The sequence below is a fragment of the Lepus europaeus genome, unplaced genomic scaffold (assembly GCF_033115175.1).
Source record: "Lepus europaeus isolate LE1 unplaced genomic scaffold, mLepTim1.pri SCAFFOLD_29, whole genome shotgun sequence".
Taxonomy (NCBI): Eukaryota; Metazoa; Chordata; class Mammalia; order Lagomorpha; family Leporidae; genus Lepus; species Lepus europaeus.
In genome coordinates this window covers 809,429-830,959 of record NW_026909167.1, presented here as the reverse complement: position 1 = coordinate 830,959, position 21,531 = coordinate 809,429, and the positions used below count along the sequence as shown (strand labels likewise).

Sequence of the window (21,531 nt, the reverse complement as noted above, 5' to 3'; positions counted from 1 at the left end):
CTGTTGCCAAAGCTTGCTTCTACATTTTCCCTCATTCCACTGCACCAAATAAATTCCCTTTTCTTAGAAAACTTTGGATTTTCTTCAGCCTCCTCTCTTACACACATAGGCTAATGCCTACCTAGCAACCTTACCATTCTTCCTCAAGAGAAGTGACCCATGATCTTACAGGAGTAGCCTGGGTGAAGGGCCATCTTCTGTATTTTCTTTGACCTGGCATTGGGGTATAGAGCTGCTTGTAGGTATTCTTCTCTTGCTGTCTGTCCTGTGGTGCTTGATGTGGCCTTGGAAAAGATTGTCCTGCATAGTCCAGAGGACTGGGCATGTTGTCCAATGGGATAAGCTGGAAGCCCTGCCTCACAACTTTCTGGAGCTGGACAGCTTTTATTCTTTAGAGACAAAATGAACCAATGCAGGGCCAACACTGTGGTGCAGTGGGTTAAAGCCCCCGTCTGCAGTGCCAGCATCCCATATGGGTATGGTTTGAGTTCCAGCTGCTCCTCTTCCAATCCAGCTCTCTGCTATGTCCTGGGAAAGCAATGGAAGAGAGCCCAGATCTTTTTGCCCCTGAACCCACATGGGAGACCTGGAAGAAGCACCTGACTACTGGCTTCTGATCAGCTCAGCTCTGGCTGTTGTCATTTGGGGAGCAAACCAGCAGATGGAAGACGTTTCTCTCTCTCTGACTCTAACTTTCTCTGTAACTCTATCTTTCAAATAAATAAAATAGATTAAAAAAAAATGAACCAGTGCATTAAAGACATTTGGTGTAAAGAGACGCAGTAAGAGAACAAGAGCTATAGAGCCCAAAAGAGACAACAACCAGGATTTCCATGACCCACTGATGAACCAGACATTCCAATTCTGTTTGACCCTGTTTTTCTGACCTCATGCAGGAAATGCTGAATACAGTTTTATATCTGTCTAGTTGGATTGACCAAAAACAACAGTCTTGAAGCATGTCACAGACACCCCCTTGGGAAGCAGTTAGCATGTCTAAAGTCTACCCATTTTGAAGGATGGGTTTGGCAAACTTAGTGTGGGGACCTTAGTCATAGCAGCCTGTACCTGGATAATGGCTGTGTTTTGTTCTCTTTCCCAATGGAGGAGTCCCTGTTTTGGCTCACTCTTTACAGTCTTCTACAGGGACTTCCCCATACCTAGGTATTCATAACCTGTTAGAGAAATGCAGAGGTTGTCTTCAGATTGTAGGAGTAGGAATTTGCTGTGCAGCCTGTATTCTCTCTGGGGCCAGTCTCTGTTCCCCAGAGTGAGGATGAGTCATAAATTGCTTCCCGACAGACTAGTTGTTCTTTCTCCTTGGACACCTGAGCCACATTCTGTTAGGAAGTTAAGGGCACTAGTCAGATGCCCAACACTGGAGTCTCAAGTAGGTTAACAGACTAGCAAATAAATAATCTCTCCAACCCCCTCAAGAGAGTCCCTTAGACCCTCCCCTCCAAGGGCCTGTCCAAGTAGGTGGAGGCTCTCTGTAAATCCTTGTGACAGCATTGTCCTTGCAGTCTTTACACATTTCCATAAACTTTTTGAAGGCCTTTTGCATTCTAGCTAATCCTAATTATGAATGACATAATGACAATTTAATGCTCAGTTGTCTTAAGGGGTTACATGATGGTTAAATGGCCCCAGTCACAGCCATAGTACAGAATCACTTCTCTTTATTGTATCATAAAGTTGGGAGTGGCCTAGACTGCCTATGCCTTCCTTTCCATCTGCTCCTGTGTGCCCTGTTGAGGCAGGCAGGCATCAGCCCTGCTTGTAGCACTTAGATACCAGCTTGTGTTGTTTGCTTAAAAAACTGATGGGCAAAGGCATTTGGATAAGAAGGTCATTTTAGTTGAATACTGTTAGGTTATAGTTAATTTTAAAGCTTTTGACAATTAAAGAAATCAGACAAGCTTTTGTGAATTACTAAGCATTTTTTTTTGACAGGCAGAGTGGACAGTGAGAGAGACAGAGAGAAATGTCTTCCTTTTTGCCGTTGGTTCAGCCTCCAATGGCCGCCGTGGCCAGCGTGCTGTGGCTGGCGCACCACGCTGATCCGAAGGCAGGAGCCAGGTGCTTCTCCTGGTCTCCCATGCGGGTGCAGGACCCAAGCACTTGGGCCATCCTCCACTGCACACCCGGGCCACAGCAGAGGGCTGGCCTGGAAGAGGGGCAAATGGGACAGAATCCGGTGCTCTGACAGGGACTAGAACCCTTTGTGCTGGCGCTGCAAGGCAGAGGATTAGCCTATTGAGCCGCGGCACTGGCCATACTAAGCATTTTTAAAAATTATTATTGTTGGTGTAGTAAGGCCTGGTTTCGGGCCTCTGGTTATGGAAACAGTGTTAAATGTAAAAATAAATAAAGCAAATATATGCAAACTCCAACTGCTTTACATTCTGCCTTCAGATTTGCTTGTGAAAGCACCCATGTCTTAAATGGAAATGTCACAGTCTCTATGGGCAAAATTATCAATTTTTGAAGTCTTAATCTCCAGAAAGTTACATATAAATGTAAACCTTGTAAGTCCTCAATTAAAATTTTAGTTCTTTCTATGCCACGTAATGTCAGCAAACTTAAACTAGAAGGATACTTAGATTTGCCTTGTCTGAAAAAAGAATTCATTGTTGAAGGGAGGACATAAGTGTTAGATTAACAGACTAAATGACTCAGCCATTTATTGGAAAACCTTTCAATCCCAGGAAATGCTTATCTTAGAAATGCCACTTCCTTACTGTGCTGACAGGCTCTCTTTCCTAACCATTGTGCCGTCAGTATGGGAGTTTGCTGTCACCAGGACTGCAGGCTTTAACCCTTTTGTAGTAAGCTCAATTCAACAGGCATTTAATTCATCAATGGCCTGATATTAGAGAAAAACACAAATACTTAGGCTGCTGTATCAGTAGTACAAGAACTGACCTTGTTGTGTGTAAATCTCTGTGTAAGACTGGGTAATCTAAAGCACCATTGTAAGCATTTTTGCAATTTTATAATTTTTGGTGAGGTCACTTCATTTTTCCCAATCATAAACCTATTTTAAGTGTTTGGAGTTCGATCTTTCTGATTTCCTTAAAGTGATACATGCCTGCATTTTTTGGTTGATTAAAGAAACTAAAGGCCTGATGAAAGTTAGGTTATGTCTTTTTCCTCCCTAATACTTGCTTTCAGGTTTATTAATGTCTGTATTATTACCAGTACTTAACATATTGATAGTCCCATGCTACATGCAGTAGAAATAGCGAGGAAATAAACGACAGCATTGAGTATGAACATTAGTGGGGAAAAAATGAAAATATGCATGATCTTCAAAAAGCTTACAGAAAATGCACATTATCTTTTATTTCAATGTTCCTGTGACCTTTTAGAGGTACTCTTTTCTATTACCAGGCCACCACGTGATATGTGGCTGATAGAGGCCATTGCACCTCCCTGAAGGGAGAAAAGCAGGTTGTTGTGTGAGAAGAGTACAATTATTGTATGCATTTTTAGGTAGGAGTATTGGGTATTAGAATGCTTAGTCATCTTACTCCAAGTGACCCAGCTGGTAACTGGTGAACTTGGAAGTCTTCACTGCTGGCCACTGGAATGTTGGTGATCTCAGGATTCCAGTCTGCACTCTCTTCCTCATTGCTCTCTCTTTCTGCCTGGTGTCTTCCCTGCTTACGGCTTCTGGAACCATTTCTACCTGGTGATTTCCAGTTTCTGTATTTTTTAACCCCACTTCTTTTTAAAATACCATAAGACATAGAAACTACACACACACCATGACATCATTTCTAAATCCGAATGTGCTACTGTTCTTTGGAAATTGTTCATCATTCTGTATTCCCTTTCTCGGGAATCTACCATAATTGTGATTAAAAAATCAGTGACCTAGAATCAGTCTTGATTCCTTTCCTCAGTCCCACTTCCACTGCGCTCTGCAGGGGCCCTGCTGAATCAGTGACCTCTCTGTTTCTCTCAAATCCATGCATTTCTCTCATGCTCTCAAACACTCTTTGCTTTGGGGCAGGCCTCAAAATGTTCTGCCTGGGTTAGTGCAAGAGTTTCTGCCTCAGTTTCTCCACTATCATTCACTTCCACCCTATAATCAGGGTGATCTTTCTAAATAAAAATCCAATGAATATTTACCTGCCTACTTACAATCCTGGACTGGTGTCCTGCATATGACATAAAGTCCATGCTCGGCCGATGCCATGGCTCACTTGGCTAATTCTCCTCCTGTGGTGCCAGTACCCCAGGTTCTAGTCCCGGTTGGGGCACCAGATTCTGTCCTGGTTGCTCCTCTTCCAGTCCAGCTCTCTGCTGTGGTCCAGGAGGGCAGCGGAGGATGGCCCAAGTGCCTGGGTCCCTGCACTTGCATGGGAAACCGGGAGGAAGCACCTGGCTCCTGGCTTCGGATCGGCACAGCGCCAGCCATAGAGGTCATTAGGGGAGTGAACCAACGGAAGGAAGACCTTTCTTTCTGTCTCTCCCTCTCACTGTCTTTAACTCTACCTGTCAAATAAAAAAAAATAAAGTCCATGCTCCCTAGCATGTGGTTGATGATCCTTCCTAGCCTAACCGCACAGACGCTCCTGCTCAAATCTATTATCTTTTTCCCCAAGTGAAGGATAATCTGTAGGCACAGCAAACTCTGTGTCCGATCATGGCGAAACTGTTTGATGCCTTTTCCTTTACAGTCGTAAGTTACTGCACCTGGAATCTCCTTCTCTCATTTAACTAAAGGTGAATTTTTGTTGTTGCAAGAGGTCCCCTTAATGTCAAAGGCTGCATGAAGCTTCCTGAAGCCTGGATCACACTGCACATGTGTGTTAGCAGCTCTCTCAAGGACTTTCCAATGTGTACACATCTGTCTCCCTTAAAGCTTACTAGCGGAGGGCTGCAGAGACTGGCAGAAATTGGGCATTTGTTGGATGACAAAACTGCTGAGAGTTTGTATTTGAGTTGTATTAATTTTCTCCTATCACTGTAACAAATTCCCACAGATGCAGTGGCTGAAACAATACACATTCATTGGGTGACAGTTCTGCAGGACTGCAGTCCGAGCTGGGTCTAAGTTGAATTGTGTTTCCTCTTTTTTTTTTTCCTCCTGATTTTTGTTTCTTCATCTGCTATGTGAAGAAGTAAGACCCAACCTGTCTTAAATCAGAAAATTCTGAGTCACAAGACAGTGGCTTTCAAAAGTGAGGACACATTAGAAATTTCTGACACTGCACTGGCCAATTTTATAGCCACTATACTCTTGAAATGTGGCTAGTCCAGGGCCGGTGCCATGGCTTACTTGGTTAATCATCTGCCTGCAGCGCCGGCATCCCATATGGGTGCTGGGTTCTAGTCCTGGTTGCTCCTCTTCCAATCCAGCTATCTGCTGTGGCCTGGGAAGGCAGTGGAGGATGGCCCAAGTTCTTGGGCCTTGGCACCCTCATGGGAGACCAGGAAGAAGTACCTGGCTCCTGGCTTCAGATCAGCGCAGTGCCGGCCCTAGTGAAATTTGGGGAGTGAACCAATGGAAGGAAGACCTTTCTCTCTGAATCTCTCTCTGCATAACTCTACCTATCAAAAAAAATGTGGCTAGTCCAAATTGTCTTGTGCTAAACCTATTCAATATATACTGGGTTTTGAACACAGTACATAAACTCATTAAAATAATTTATTGATTACATCCTTAAATGATAATGTTTTTGCTATACTGGGTTTGAAATATTAATAATATAGTAATAAAATTAACTCACCTGCCATTTTCACATTTGTTTGGTGTGGCTACTAAACAATTTAAAGTGACATATTTAAAATCATTTTGTATTTCTGTTAAACAGAATTGTTCTACCATAAATATGTAGGTTCCCAGCAGTTCTAGTTATCTGCTCCCATAATAAACCATCCCTAAACTTAGATGCCTAAAACAACATTTTAAAATCTCTTCCAATGATCAGAGTTTGCTAGTTGTTGACTGGAAGTTTCTTCAACTGTTCTTGCAAGGGGTGTGTCACACATATTTGGTCAGATGGTCACAGAGACTATCACTTGGACTGGATATCTTCCTCCAGGTACTCCTCCTTTTCTCCCTGTGGCTTTTCTCCATGAGGCATCTCATTCCCCACTGCCATTCTGTGGCCTTAGTCCATTGAGGAGTCTGGATTTCTTAAATGGTAGCCCAAGGTGCCAAGGGAAGGAGATTGAAACGGCCAGACATGCTGATGCCTGGGCATGGGATTTCCGGAGCATGCTTTCTTGCAGAATCTAATGTTCTAAGTAGGCAGAGAGCTGTCCATGACCAAAGGCAGAGGAGGGCACAGCTTCTTCTCTGATGAAGGAATGCCAGACCCTTACAAAGAAGGGTAGGGTTATTTTGGACCATCTTGGGGATGTGGCACAACACTCATCTCACACACTAAGGTGATCGTTCAGCTTGTCTAAGGCGGGAATCTATATCTTCACATTTCACATACATCCTCAGAGGCTACACTTGGAAGGACTCTTCCCTGGAGGTTTCATAAAAGATTTTATTGTGTCAGGATTGCCTTAGAAATTAATTCTAGGGGCTGGCACCAAGGAATAGCAAGTTAAGCTACCACTTGTGTTGCCAGCATCCCATATGGGTTCATATCCTACTGTTCCACTTCTGATCCATTTCCTGCTAATGCACCTAGGAAAGCAGCAAAAGATGGCCAAAGTATTTGGGCCCCTGCATATATGTGGGAGACCTGGATGGAGTTCCAGGATTCTGCCTTCAGCCTGGCTCAGCCCTGGCTGGCATGGCCATTTGAGGGTTAAAAACAGATGGAAGATCTCTGTCTCTATCTCTCTCCCTACCCCTGACTCTGTGTGTGTGTGCACGCGCGCACACCTGTCTGCCTCTCTAACTGCCTTTCAAATAAATAAAATCTTTATTAAACATGTTCATTCACATTCCTTTTAGCAGCACAAGAAAATTTCTCTAGGATCGACCATATACGAGGCCATAAAGCATTTCTCCACAAATTCAAAAAGATCAAAATCATACTATGCGTCTTCTGTGATTACAATAGATTGAAGCTTGAAATCAGCAACTTGGGAATCTCTAGAGCACATGTAAACTCATGGATACTGAACAACAAGCTCCTAAATATATAGTGGGGCATAGAAGAAATGAATAGAAAAATAAAAAAATTCCTGGAAATGAATGAAGATGACACCATATCATATCAAAACTTATAGCATACAACAAAAGCATTATTAAGACAGAAGTTTATAGCAATTGGTGCCTACCTCAAGAAACTGGAAAGTCGCCAAATAAATGAGATATCAGTGTATCTCAGGGACCTAGAAAAAAAATCCCAAATGCATAGGAGGAAAGAAATAATTAAAATTAAAGAATAAATAAATCAAACTGAAACCAAAAAATTACAAAATATCAACAAAATGAAGAGCTAACTTTTTGAAAAAATAAACAAAATTGACACACCATTAGCCCAACTAACCAAGAAAAAGAGGGAGAAGACCCATTTTAATAAAATTAGAGATAAAAAAGGAAATGTAAAAACAAATATCACAAAAATAAAGAGTCATCACCAGTTACTACAGAGTAATACAACTTGTATGCCAACAAATTGAGAAAACTCAAAGAAATGGATAGATTTCTGGACACATTCATTCTACCAAAATTGAGTCATGAAGACATAGAACACCTAAACAGACCAATAGCCAAGATGGAGATTAAATCCGTAATAAAAACTCTCCCAAAAAAGCCTAGGTCCTGGTGGCTTCACTGCTGAATTCTACCAGACATTTAAAGAAGACCTAACTCCAATTCCTTTCAAGCTATTCAAAATAATTGAAAGGGAGGATATCCTCCCAAACTCCTTCCAGGAACCCAGCATTACCTTAATTCCTAAACCAGAAAAAGAAACAACAGAAAAAAGAGAATTATAGACCAGTGCCTCTGATGAACATAGATGCAAAAATCCTCAACAAAATAATAGCCAGCTGAATTCAATAATACAACAGAAAGATCATTCACCTGGACCACGTGGGATTTATCCCTGGTATGCAGGGATGGTTCAACATCTGAAAATCAATAAATGTGATACATCATAGTAACAAATTGAAGAACAAAAACCTGTGATTATCTCAATATACACAGAGAAAGCATTTGATAAAATACAACATCCTTTCATGATGAAAACCTTAAGCAAACTGGGTATAGAAGAAATGTTCCTCAACATAATAAAGGCAATTTATGACAGACCAACAGCTAGCATCCTACTGAATGTGTAAAAATTGGAGGCATTCCCATTAATATCCGGAACCAGACAATGATGCCCACTCTCACCATTGCTATTTAATGTAGTCTTAGAAGTTTTAGCCAGAGCCATTAGACAAGAAAAAGAAATCAAAGGGATACAAATTGGGAAGGAGGAAGTCAAACTCTCCCTATTTTCTGATGACATGCTTCTATAAAGGGGACCCAAAAGACTCCACAAAGAGATATTGGAACTCATAAAAGAGTTTGGTAAAGTAGCAGGATATAAATTCAATACACAAAATCAATAGCCTTTGTAAACACAGGCAATGTACCAGTTGAGAAAGAACTTCTAAGATCAATCCCATGCACAATAGCTACACAAAAATTTAAATACCTTGGAATAAATTTAACCAAGGATATCGAAGATCTCTATGATGATAATTGTAAAACATTAAAGAAAGAAATAGAAGACATAAAAAGTGGAAAAATCTTCCATGTTCATGGATTGGAAGAATCAATATCATCAAATTTCCATACTACCAAAAGCAATTTATAGATTCAATGTGATCCCAATCAAAATGCCAATGATAGTTCACAGATCTAGAATAAATGATGCTAAAATTCATATGGAAACAAAAGAGACCCCAAATAGCTAAAGCAATCTTAAACAACAAACACAAAGCTGAAAGCATCACAACACCAGATCTCAAGACATACTACAGGGCAATTATAATCAAAAGAGCCTGGTTCTGATACAAAAACAGACGTATAGACCGCTGGAACAGAATAGAAACTCCAGAAATCAATCCAAACATCTACAACCAGCTTATCTTTGGCAAAGGAGCAAAAATCAATCCCTGGAGCCATGACATTATCTTCAACAAGTGGTGCTAGGAAAACTGGATCTCTGCATGCAGAAATATGAAACAAGACTCCTACCTCACACCTTACACAAAAATCCACTCAATGTTGATCAGAGGCCTAAATCTATGATGTGACACGATCAGACTACTAGAGAACATTGGGGAAACCCTAAAAGACATTGACATATGGAAAGACTTATTGGAAAAGACCCCAGAAGCACTGGCAATCAAAGCCAAAATTAACAAATGGGATTACATCAAACTGAGAAGCTTCTGTGCAGCAAAAGAAACATTCAGCAAAGTGAAGAGGCAGCCAACAGAATGGAAGAAAATATTTGCAAACTATGCAACTGATAAAAGATTAATTTCCAGAATCTATAAAAATCTATTTAAAAAACTCAACAACTACAAATCAAACAATCCAGTTAAAAAATGGGCAAAGGACCTGAACAGACATTTTTCAAGAAAGGAAAATCAACACACACATGAAAAAATGATCAGGATCGCTAGCCATCAGGGAAACGCAGATCAAAACCACAATGAGGTTTCACCTCACCCCAGTTAGAATGGTTCTCATACAGAAATCAACAAGCAACACATGCTGGTGAGATTGTGGGGAAAAGGATGCCCTAATCCACTGTTGGTGGGAATGTAAACTGGTGCAGCCACTGTGAAAAACAGTGGAGATACCTCAGAAAGCTGAATTTGACTCAGCCATACAACTCCTGGGAATTTATCCAATGGAAATTAGATCAGCATATGAAAGAGTGATCTGTACCCCATGTTCATTTCAGCTCAACTTTTTTTTTTACTTTTATTTAATGAATATAAATTTCCAAAGTACAGCTTATGGATTACAATGGCTCCCCACCCCCCCATAACTTCCCTCCCACCCGCAACCCTCCCATTTCCCGCTCCCTCTCCCCTTCCAATCACATCATGATTCATTTTCAATTCTCTTTATATACAGAAGATCAGTTTAGTATATATTAAGTAAAGATTTCAACAGTTTGCCCCCACATAGCAACACAAAGTGAAAAAATACTGTTGGAGTACTAGTTATAGCATTAAATAACAGAGTACAGCAAATTAAAGACAGAACTCCTACATGATATTATTTTAAAAATTGATTAATTTTCTATGCAATTTCCAATTTAACACCAGGTTTTTTTTTTTCATTTTCAATTATCTTTATATATAGAAGATCGATTCAGTATATGCTAAATAAAGATTTCATCAGTTTGCACCCACACAGACACAAAAACTGTAAAACTACTGTTTTAGTACTAGTTATAGCATCACTTCACATTGGACAACACATTAAGGACAGATCCCACATGAGACATAAGTACACAGTGACTCCTGTTGCTGACATAACAATTTGACACTCTTGTTTATGGTGTCAGTAATTTCCCTAGGCTCTAGTCATGAATTGCCAAGGCTATGGAAGCCTTTAGGGTTCCCCGACTTTGATCTTATTCCGACAGGGTCATAGTCAAAGTGGAAGTTCTCTCCTCCCTTCAGAGAAAGGTACCTCCATCTTTGATGGCCCCATTCTTTGTACTGGGATCTCACTCGCAGAGATCTTTCATTTAGGTCTTCTTTTTTTTTTCCCCAGAGTGTCTTGGCTTTCCATGCCTAAAATATTCTCATGGGATCTTGAACCAGATCCGAATGCCTTATGGGCTGATTCTTAGGCCAGAGTGCTATTTAGGACATCTGCTATTCTATGAGTCCGCTGTGTATCCCGCTTCCCATGTTGGATCATTTTTTCCCTTTATGATTCTATCAGTTAGTATTATCAGATCAATTTATAATAGCTAATTTATGGAACTGATCAGATGTCCATAAACTGAAGGCTGGATAAAAAAATTATGGTACATACACACTATGGAGTACTACACAGCAGTAAAAAAAAGAAATCCTGTCATTTGCAACAAAATGGATGCAATTGGAAACCATTATATTTAGTGAAATAAGCCAGTCACAAAAAGACAAATACCATATGGTCTTTCTGATCTGTGGTAACTAATAGAGTACCTAAAAGGTAATCCACAGGTGAAACTGACACCTAGAGATACGATGATTTTGAATGGCCCGTGTCCTGACTGTTAAGGAACAATGCTTTTCTTGTTTGCTTGTTTTTGTTCTTTTTTCTTCATACATATTATTCTGTGAATTCTCTAGTTAGTGTAGGGTTAATCTTATGAGCATAAAATTAACTGAAAACAGATCTTTGTAAGAAATAAGAATGAGAAAGGAAGAGAGAGTATGGGTGAGAAGGAGGTGGCAGGGAGGAATCGCTATGTTTCCAAGTATAAATATATTAAATGCATGACGTTTGTATTCCTAAAATAAAATAAAGCACACACACACACACACACACACATATATATATATATATATATACATAAAATAAATAATAATGGTTTTAAAATCATCATAGCTCTTGTTAAGGGCAGTGAGCATCACTGGGGGATGGAATTCAGAGTCCCACATGTTAAACAATGAACTAAACTATTAAACAATGCAGCCTGTAGCCTCAGGAGAGAACATTAGGGCGTGTGAGTATGTGTGAGTGTGTGTGTCTATGTCTGTGTTTGTAGTGGGACTGGTGCTCAGAAGAAAACAGGCACTACAAGCAGCCTGCATGGTTTAAGTTCCACTAAGTGAAACTTCTTAACTTATTTTGCTTTTATGTCCCCACATACAAAATGAGGCACAATAAATCCATATGGTTCTAGTGAGGGTTAAGTCAATCAACACCTATAAAGTATTCAGATCAGTGTCTGATGGCTCATGTCTGCACTCAACTAAACTACATTCAGTTTTATTTCTTCAGAACTGCTTGTGGCTTAGGTTGGTTTATCTTTTCTCTTTATTCTTCTCACCTTCTCTTCCTGTCTCCAGGGAAGTGAAAAAAAGAACTGAGGAGGAGGACAGCAAATCCATCACCAACCTGAGTGGGACCAGTTCCAAAAAGTTGGCCCAGATGAAGAATTGTTGCAGTGGTTAAAGACCAAATGGCTTTGGCCTGTGATGTCTTCATTCCAGCTTACTAAATTTGCGTGACTTGTTTGGTTCTTTGCTGAGTAGTGCATTCTCCCGACACAGTCCTTCAGAGGGTTATAGCCTGGGAAATCATAACCATGCTCTTGGGTCTGTCTGTAACCTTGACTCCTTTCTGTATCTCAATGAGTGATTTGGATCTTCTGGTTAAATAGACTTTTCCTGTCCGTATAGAGCCTTGAAATATCATGGGTATGTGTTTGAATGCAGTTCAAAAAAATCACATGCTCAGATCAAAGCTTTAGAAGAAACTCAGTGGACTAATCAGATTCATGTGATAGCTGACATTGACATAACCTAGGACAATGCTCACCTATAATGTTTTTTTAATTAAACTTTTATTTAATGAATATAAATTTCCAAAGTACAGCTTATGGGTTACAATGGCTTCCCCCTCCCAAAACTTCCCTCCCACCCACAACCCTCCCCCTTTCCCACTCCCTCTCCCCTTCCAATCACATCATGATTCATTTTCAATTCTCTTTATATACAGAAGATCAGTTTAGTATATATTAGGTAAAGATTTCAACAGTTTGCCCCCATATAGCAACACAAAGTGAAAAAAATACTGTTGGAGTACTAGTTATAGCATTAAATAAGAGTGTACAGCACATTAAAGACAGAGATCCTACATAATATTTTTTTTTAAAAAAATTAATTAATTTTCTATGCCATTTCCAATTTAACACCAGGTTGTTTTTTTTTTCATTTCCAATTATCTTTATATACAGAAGATCGATTCAGTGTATAATTAGTAAAGATCTCATCAGTTTGTACCCACACAAAGACACAAAGTGTAAAAATACTGTTTCAGTACTAGTTATAGCATCACTGCACATTAGACAACACATTAAGGACAGATCTCACATGGGATGTAAGTACACAGTGACTTCTGTTGCTGACTTAACAATTTGACACTCCTGTTCATGGCGTCAGTAATCTCCCTAGGCTCTAGTCATGAGTTGCCAGGGCTATGGAAGCCTTTAGAGTTCGCTGACTTTAATCTTATTCCGATAGGGTCATAGTCTGGCTGAAGAGCCCATGAGAGTATTGTAGGCACGGAAAGCCAAGATACCATGGAAAAGAAAAAGAAGAAGACCTAAATGAAAGATCTCTGTGAGTGAGATCCCAGTGGAAAGAACGGGGCCATCAAAGAAGGAGGTACCTTTCTCTGAAGGGAGGAGAGAACTTTCACCTATAATGTTTGATACTAGAGTACTAGTAAAAGGGAGTTCTCATCCTAGCCTTGCCGTTAACCAGCCTTGTGATCTTGGACATGTCGCCAGCCTATGTTGGATCTGTTTCTTCATCTGCAAAGCATGCAACTTATCCTCAAAGGCCCTGCAGGCCTTGGTGCCTCTCAGAGTCTCTGAAATTTCAAGCACCAGGGAAAAGAGCACAAGGACCCACACAGTTCATAAAGGACTATTAGTTATTCCTGAGGGTTTTTTTTATTATCACAATATTGGTCTTTCTCTCTTCTGAAATAAGAGCAGAATTTAATTGAGAACAAAATGGAATGTTTTAGGTTACAGTGGAAACTGAAAAATCTATTTTTATCATATAAAGGAAATATATTTGTTGTATTTAAAGAAGGTATTTTATAATGTTGCAAATGTATAAAGTCCATGGTTTACAAAGTGTTAAAATTCTAATGAAAACATGTAAGTACAATGCCTAGAAAAATGGTCTCTCTTTGCTTAAAAATACACACCAACCAGTGGTTGCCAGGAGTTGAGGAAAGAGAGGAACTGAGAGTGACAGCTAACGGGCATGTCTTGGAATTAGAATGGTAATGGTAATGATCCCGTAACTTTTTAAATGAAGTAAAGGCCACTGAATTGTATACTTCAAAAGTGTAAATTTTACAGTGTGTGAATTACTCTATTTCACTTTAAAATATTAGCACTTAGAATGATTCCACATTTGGCCATATGAACATATTCATGCCTATTTCAAGCATTCCCCTGGTTTCAACGTGTAATCTGACAAATAATGCAAATCCTCTAACTCCCCAGTTGCAGATGTTGTTCTCCATAAGGGTCCTGGAGGCTCATGTCCAAGACCAGATGGTTCCATCAGTTTGGTTTCTGAGGAGAGCAGTCGATGGGGATGGTGGAGTGGGAGTGTGTGCAGGAAAGACTTATGGCACGCAAGCCAGGAAAGAGAGTGGCTGGACTGAACTCATTACCAACACAAATTAACACCCAAACCATAGCATTTGGTCTTTTATTTTACATGATAAGCAACTCATCATTTTCAATGGCCTGAGTGGTCTTACTCTTTCTAGAACCTGTACTACCTCCCCAGACGTCCTCACTGAAATGTCTCTGAGAGCCAGTGACATTGCCTTTCAGTGACCTGAAGCAATTAATTTATTCACAAGATATTTGAACTTACATTTGTTCCTATGGATACAGCTTGCTGAAAAACTTAAATAATGAATATTATTTATTATATAAGTTAACATTTCTTTAAGTTCAATTAAAACTTTCATATAGCAGCCTTTTTCCTTTTATGATTTTTATCATCAAACTTTAAATCACTTAAGCCTTGTTGTTTATAAATGGAAAGTAACCAAGATACATTACACGCAATGATTATAAATAAGCACAACATTGACTTTTAAAATTGTGACCTCTCTTTACTGAAATATTTTGTATTTTTACTATTGAAAAGTTGACTCTATGCCTCAGTAACTCTGCCATAGCACCTGTTCCCTATTTTGTTTGGTTCCAGAAAAAAAAGAATAGATGTTTGACCAAAAAGAATGCCATGCTTATAGGGCATTGTCAAAATATACATGAGGGTGTAGGAAACTGGTTTTATATATATATATATTATATTTGTGGCAAGGGGAAACAATTGCTGTCTGCCTCAGGCATCTCTTGAACCCAGATTAGATTAGATCTGATATTTATGTGTTGATATATGGGACACATGTTTGGGTTTTGGTGCCATTGCTCAAAACTGTAATAGTATAAGGTTTTTTTTTAATATTTACTTATTTATTTGAAAGGCAGAGTTACAGAGAAGCAGAGGCATAGGGAGGTCTTCTGCTGCTGGTTCACTCCCCAGATGGTCAAAATGGCCTAAGCTGCACCGATCTGCAGCCAGAAGCCAGGAGCTTTTCTGGGTCTCCCACATGGGTGTAGAGACTCAAGGATCTGGGCCATCTTCTATTGCTTTCCCAGGTCATAGCAGAGAGCCGGATCAGAAGTGGAGCAGCTAGGACTTGAACCAGCACCCATATGGGATGCCGGCACTGCAGGCGGCAGCTTTACTCACTATACTACAGCCGCTGGCCTCAATAGTGTAAGTTTTATCCTATTACCTTTATTTATTTCCTCCGAAGTGTCTCTTTATATTTGCCTTATAATATGTAAATAAGAGTGTATCTTTAATACAGAAGTATTACTGTAGTATCTGCCTCCACAGTGTACTACCAGTGTACCCAAATTGATTAGCAGATTTCATAGAGGGCTTTGATGGATAAACTAATCAATGTTAACTGCTTGAACCTGGATAAATATTTGGCTCTGAAATCCAGAATTATAGCTCTGGTTAGCAATCTTGTTTAAAGAAAAACTACTTAAAGCTCTTAGCTGCATTGCTGGGAATCAAGATTATTACCCACATTTTTATATCAAAGAGGCCTCAGATGAAAGTGTGTTTTTGATTAGGACAAAAATATTTAATGCTTTTATCATAGACTTTATTTGAAGTATTTGCATATTCCTATGGAAGTAACTTACCTTGTCTCTATTTTTTCCTTTGAGAGATTTTAAAATTGCAATTATACTACTCTCCTTTTTTGTGTATCCTGACACATTGGATAATATTTTAATTTCATTATAGAAAATAATGTCGGATAAGGAGACATTTTTCACTGTTAACTTCAAGCTCTGTGCATTTTCATAATTTATTTTTTCCATGTGCTGCTTTATATAACGTATGTGACATTTGATTATTTAATACTAGATGTGATTTGCATAAATCCAAGTCGCACAGCTGCACTGCCAAAGATAAAATTGAGGTTAAAGATAAAGATTTATTTTCATATTTGACTTCAGAATGATAGTTTTTGTGGGTTTTTGTTGTATGTGTATATAAGAAATTTCCTATGTATATATTAAGGAGGCCTCTGAGTATTGAATAATTGTTTTATGATTTTGAATTATATGGTTTACATTTTCATAGTATAGGCCATATTTCATTTATACAGTTTATTTCTCTTCAACCCATTAATAATTATACAATAACGTATAATTTTATAGCAAAGCAAATGTCTAAGAAACAACAAATATTTTATGCCTTGTAAATCTAATAAAGTGTGCTTCCATTGGCCTTTGGAGTGTTTCCTTCAGCTTTACTGCAGAGATCCCTGAAGTAATTTTAATTCTAGGTTGTTGTGCATGAAACTTGTCTTTCCAGGCCATGGCAGCCAGCTGCTAGGAGGGAAGAATGACTATGTTGTGTAGCCCTGTGGTGCAGCAGTCACCTTAGCTGACAGGGCAGCAGCTGGGCCAGCTTGAAGCCTGAGAGCCGCGAATAATGAGGCTCTTTGCTGGAGAATTTCAGGATGTGCTCTGGCCATCCTCGCGATTTCTGACAGATGAGGTGCTTTCTCTGACATGTACCTCCATTCTCCCACCTCCCACACTGCTGAGCTAACCCCTCCAGCATTTTCCCTAAACCCCCAAACTTGAACGAGGCTGCCTGCTCTCACTTTTGCAGTACTCTTTTAAATTTACATCATCTTTGTTGCCCTTGTACAAGTTTCATTAAACATGTGTCCCCTGCCCATACCTGCCTTGTCTACTGCTACTTCTCTTCTGTCCTGCAGTGTTTAGTACTTTAATACTACATTACTGAGTAGATGAACAGAGAATTAACTGGTTGAATAAGGCAGACATTGCTGAGATGTTCTATAGACATACACAAACACAGAAACAAAAAATGGAAAATAAATATAAACAGAGACACACAGACACAATAACCATGGAAAGTACACATTTTTAGTAATTATTTATGCATTTTCATCTTTTTTGAAAGGCAGAGCAAAAGAGACAGAATCTTCCATCCACCCCTTCACTCCTCAAATGCCTGCAATAACGAGGACTTTGGGGCCAAAGCCAGGAGCCTGGAACTCCATCTGGGTCAGCCACTTGTGTGGTAGGGGCCCAAGTACTGAGCCATCACCTGATACCTATCAGGATGCATTAGCAGGAAGCTGAATTGGAAGCAGGGTAACCAGGACTCGAACCCAGGCGCTCCAGTATGGAAGCAGGCATCCCAAGCAGCAGCTTAGCTTGCTGTTCATGACACCTGCTCCATAAGCAGCACATTTTAATCTCAGATAGGTTTGCCCACAGCCTGCCTGGATTTGATCCTGGCTTCATACTCACTGGTACTGTAAGTATTAGCAAGGGTCTGTAAACCTCTGTGAACCCTAGCTTCTTCATTTGTGAAATAAGAAAAATAATAGTGGCTTTATAAAGTTGTTATGAGGATTATGAGTTAATGTACATAAAGGACTTGGAATAGTACCTGACACTTCAACCATTTTGATCAATTAGAAAAAAAAATTTTTTGAAACACCATTGGTGGCAAAGGCCGCATTCAGGACTCTGGGTCCTGCCTTCAGTGAGTAACAACTCCAGAAGTTTGCCATGTTACCTTGCATAGAGGCTGGGGCATTGAAAAGGATCCTGATGTTTCAATGGACACGAAGTGGATTTATCTTACAGGATGAGATATTGTGTAGAATAGGTTAAAAGAACAATTTAACCAAAAGTGAGAACCTGAGAGTTAGAAGGGAAAAATGTGAATGGAATAATTAGGTTCTCCATTTATTAATGGTTGGTGGAATCGAGTAGTTGAAGGTGGGTGGGAAGATGAGACATTTGGTCCAGCAGTTGAATCACTGCTTGGGATGCCTGCTATCCTTATCAGAGTGCCAGGTTTGAGCCCCAGCTACTCCACTTCCAATGCAGTTTCCTGCTAATGCACTGCAGGTGATGGTTCAAAGTACTCAGGTCTCTGCCTCCTACATGGGAGACCTGGATTGAGTTCCTGGCTCCTGGCTTTAGCCTGGTCCAGCCTTGCTGCCTAGCTGTTGTGAATATTTGGGAAGTAAACAAGCAAATGGGAGATATCTTCCTCTCCCTCTCTCTCTCTTGCTCTCACTCTCTCTCATCTTTTCAAATAGAAAATTAGAAGTAAATAAATTAAAATGTTTTAAAAATAGCCAAACAGGTGAATGAATGGAGCTCTAAGTGGGACTTAGAATCTAAACGACAGGTGAAAGAGTTGATGGGATAATAGAATTATCTATCTAAATAAAAACTAACCGTCATGTTTATACTATGACAAGAAGTCTGTTTAATCCCTCTTAGGGATAACCAGAAATCCAAAGGAGAGAGTGAATCCCAGTAAACCTTTTTCCATATCGATGCTAAAATGTCTTTATAACTGAAAAAATGTTTAAATGCCAAAAATGTTTAAATTTTCATTTGCAGAATTCTAAGAGTACTACTTTTTTCAGGTTTTTCCTACTGTTTTTGCATCTGTAGATCAGGTTTATTTGTAAATTAATGTTTGTTAATTTCCTATAATGTGTGAATTTAATTATAAAACCCTGTAACTCGCAGTGCCTTAGGCTGGTAAGTCAGGAGGCACATTTCATGGCACACTTCCTCAAAGACTTTCTAAATGTCTGCAAGCCTGTAGGCCCCGGCTGTGCAGCAGGGTAGAACCTGATGAAGGACCCCAAATCTGGGAATCCAACGCACTCGGGTGGTCGCCCGAAGACCCAAAACTCCAGCCCAGTAGATGCAAAAGCAAGAGGATATTTATTAATACGTTTGTGCAAACGGGCTCCCCAGCACCTCAGGCAGTCCAGAGAGTGAGAGAGCCCCGAGCAGGGGTTACAGCAGTTTTTAAAGACAATAGCCACCTGATTAACATATGTATGTGGGGCGTTTGGTGATTGGCTATTTTGAAGGGCAAACTCTTGTTGCGATTTTAGTGAGGGAAGGGGTAAGTTTATACAATGGTCACAGAACCTTATTGCAACTCTTTTCCGGACTCCTGCAAGTGTTATCACGTGAGACAGTTACACAGAGCAGTTTCACAAGGCAGTTTCCCAAGGTTATTCTGTAGGCAGGTGGAGACACAGTTATCTTAAGGAATGGCTACTGTCAGCAGCCAAACTTTTAAACCCTTGCTAAAATTATTTTAATATTTACTTTTTGCAGGGGTCTTACACTGAAAACTGGATAAAGACCCTTTCAAGGTGAGTCTTGAGTAGTTCCAAGTGATTTCAGAAGTAAAGTTAATGTTCTTCATTTTTCATAAAAAGATTCATTTATTTGAAAGGCACAGTGATGGGGAGAAAGAGGAGAGATTTTCCATCTACTGGTTCGCTCCCCAAATGGTTGCAACAGCTGGGCCATTGCTGGGGCTAGGCCAGGCCAAAGACAGGAGTCATGTAGTTCTCTCACATAGGTGGCAGGGGTCAAAGCACTTGGGCCAACTTCCACTGCCTTTCCAGAGTGTATTAGCAGAGAGCTGGATTGGAAGTGGAACAGCTGGGACTCCAATCAGCACTCCAGTGTAGGATGCTGGTGTTACAAACTTCAGCTTCACCCCCGAGTGACAATGCCGACACCTAATGCTCTACCATTTACCATTAATCTCTTCATGGTCAGCCATTCCAGAAACGGGTATTTTACCCTTTACTTTAAATCCAAAAGTTTCTTAACAGGGTATCTAAAGCTGTCTGTAGTGCTGCTCCTGCTGGCCTCCAGGTGATTAAATCAGTAGTTACTCAAACCAGCTGTGTCCAGTGCACTATTCTGCCCTGCGGGAAGGCAGCCTGTCAGTGAGACTACACCCTGGTGGAGGTCAACAACAAAGTTGCATACAAGCAGAGAAGGTCCACATCTTCCTCCTCCCGCCTTTCTCCATCCTAAAGCTGACATTCAGGTGCAGGGAACTTCCTCAAACATGCCATTCTGTTGCTCACCACCAACCTTTTACTCAGTAAAAATCTGCATTCTGCCTGATTCACTGAAGTCCACTCAAGTTTGCTGCCCAGCTCCACATGCTGCACAGCTCAGTTTGGGCCATATCATCCCAGAAGCTCTGCCCAAGCCCAAAGTCTGAGCTACACACTCTCTTCCATGCAGAGCTGTCCCCAGTGCCCAGCACAGCACTTCATCAGACCTGCTTGTCATAATCAGCTTATCATGTGTCTGGCATGCCACATGATCTGGCATGTCACATGAAACTTGACTGGGGGATAAGTTAGCCCCACCCCAGACAACCACTTCAGGAAGCTCAACAATTCTGATTCTTCATGGTCAAGAACTTGAGTTTTCTGACACTGACCTCTGAAACCAGAACCCCATAGAATCATGTTTTTCAATGAATACAATAGACTGCATAAGGTTGTAAAGAAAGTGAATGCTGTTGAAAACTGTTTCCAACATATTTTTTAAAATTCCATGAGAATAGCAGTATTTATGCTGCTTTATTGGCACATCAAGCTACACGATCTGGTGATAGGTCTGATGCCATTTGACATAGTGATGAGTGATGAAAGTAAACATTGTTTCAAGACATCAGAAGCAATACAATGTGAATTGTAAACAAAATTGATTTCTGTCGGTGACATGGTCTCAGGTACAGATAATAGTGTCAGAGTTTATTATCAGCATTTTATGGTAGATTCTGAATTTCAGATAGAACTCAGTGAAAATAAACCCACAACTTTCCCATCTGAGATGGAAATACAGATTTTCATCTCTATAGACCCAATGGGCCTGTGAGGCCAAGTTAAAAATCCCTACCCTGAGTGAGGAACATATATTATGCTTAAACTGCAAACACAGTATAATGGGATGAGAATCTAATAGTCAAAATTGCAAGCTTGACTTAGGAGTGTTGTCATCCTCCCCCAGCTCAGGCCTATCTCAGCCTGGAAGCTCACTGCGGACACTGGATGTGTCCTGCTCACCCCATTCTTAATCTGTAGCTACTGACAGAGTCTTTTGAAAGCTTTAGGTAAGAGGATCATGGTGCTAACATCATACATGCTGTTTTATACCACTGCAAGATTAATCTCTTGGATGAAAAAGAGTACACATGGCCACCAGTCCTTGATCTTCAGATGAATTCACTGAAGGTTAAGTAAAATGTAACTCTTGCTAAAATGTGTGTCAGCCTACATCCTGACTACCTGTGGTTCTGAAACTAGCCTGGTTTAATTAGACCTCCTAGAGTCACAAGCACCAACAGAGGAAGCAAGAAAAGATACAAAGCCCTCAAAATAAAAACAGAAGTAGGGGCCTGCACTGTGGC

The 21,531-nt window shown here is 40.2% G+C and overlaps 1 pseudogene; it reads left to right on the top strand.

The window, feature by feature from the left end:
* The window catches only part of LOC133754732 (ras and EF-hand domain-containing protein-like), a 41,621-nt pseudogene extending 29,509 nt beyond the window's left edge, over nucleotides 1–12,112 (top strand).
* The last annotated feature ends 9,419 nt before the right edge of the window (nucleotides 12,113–21,531 follow it).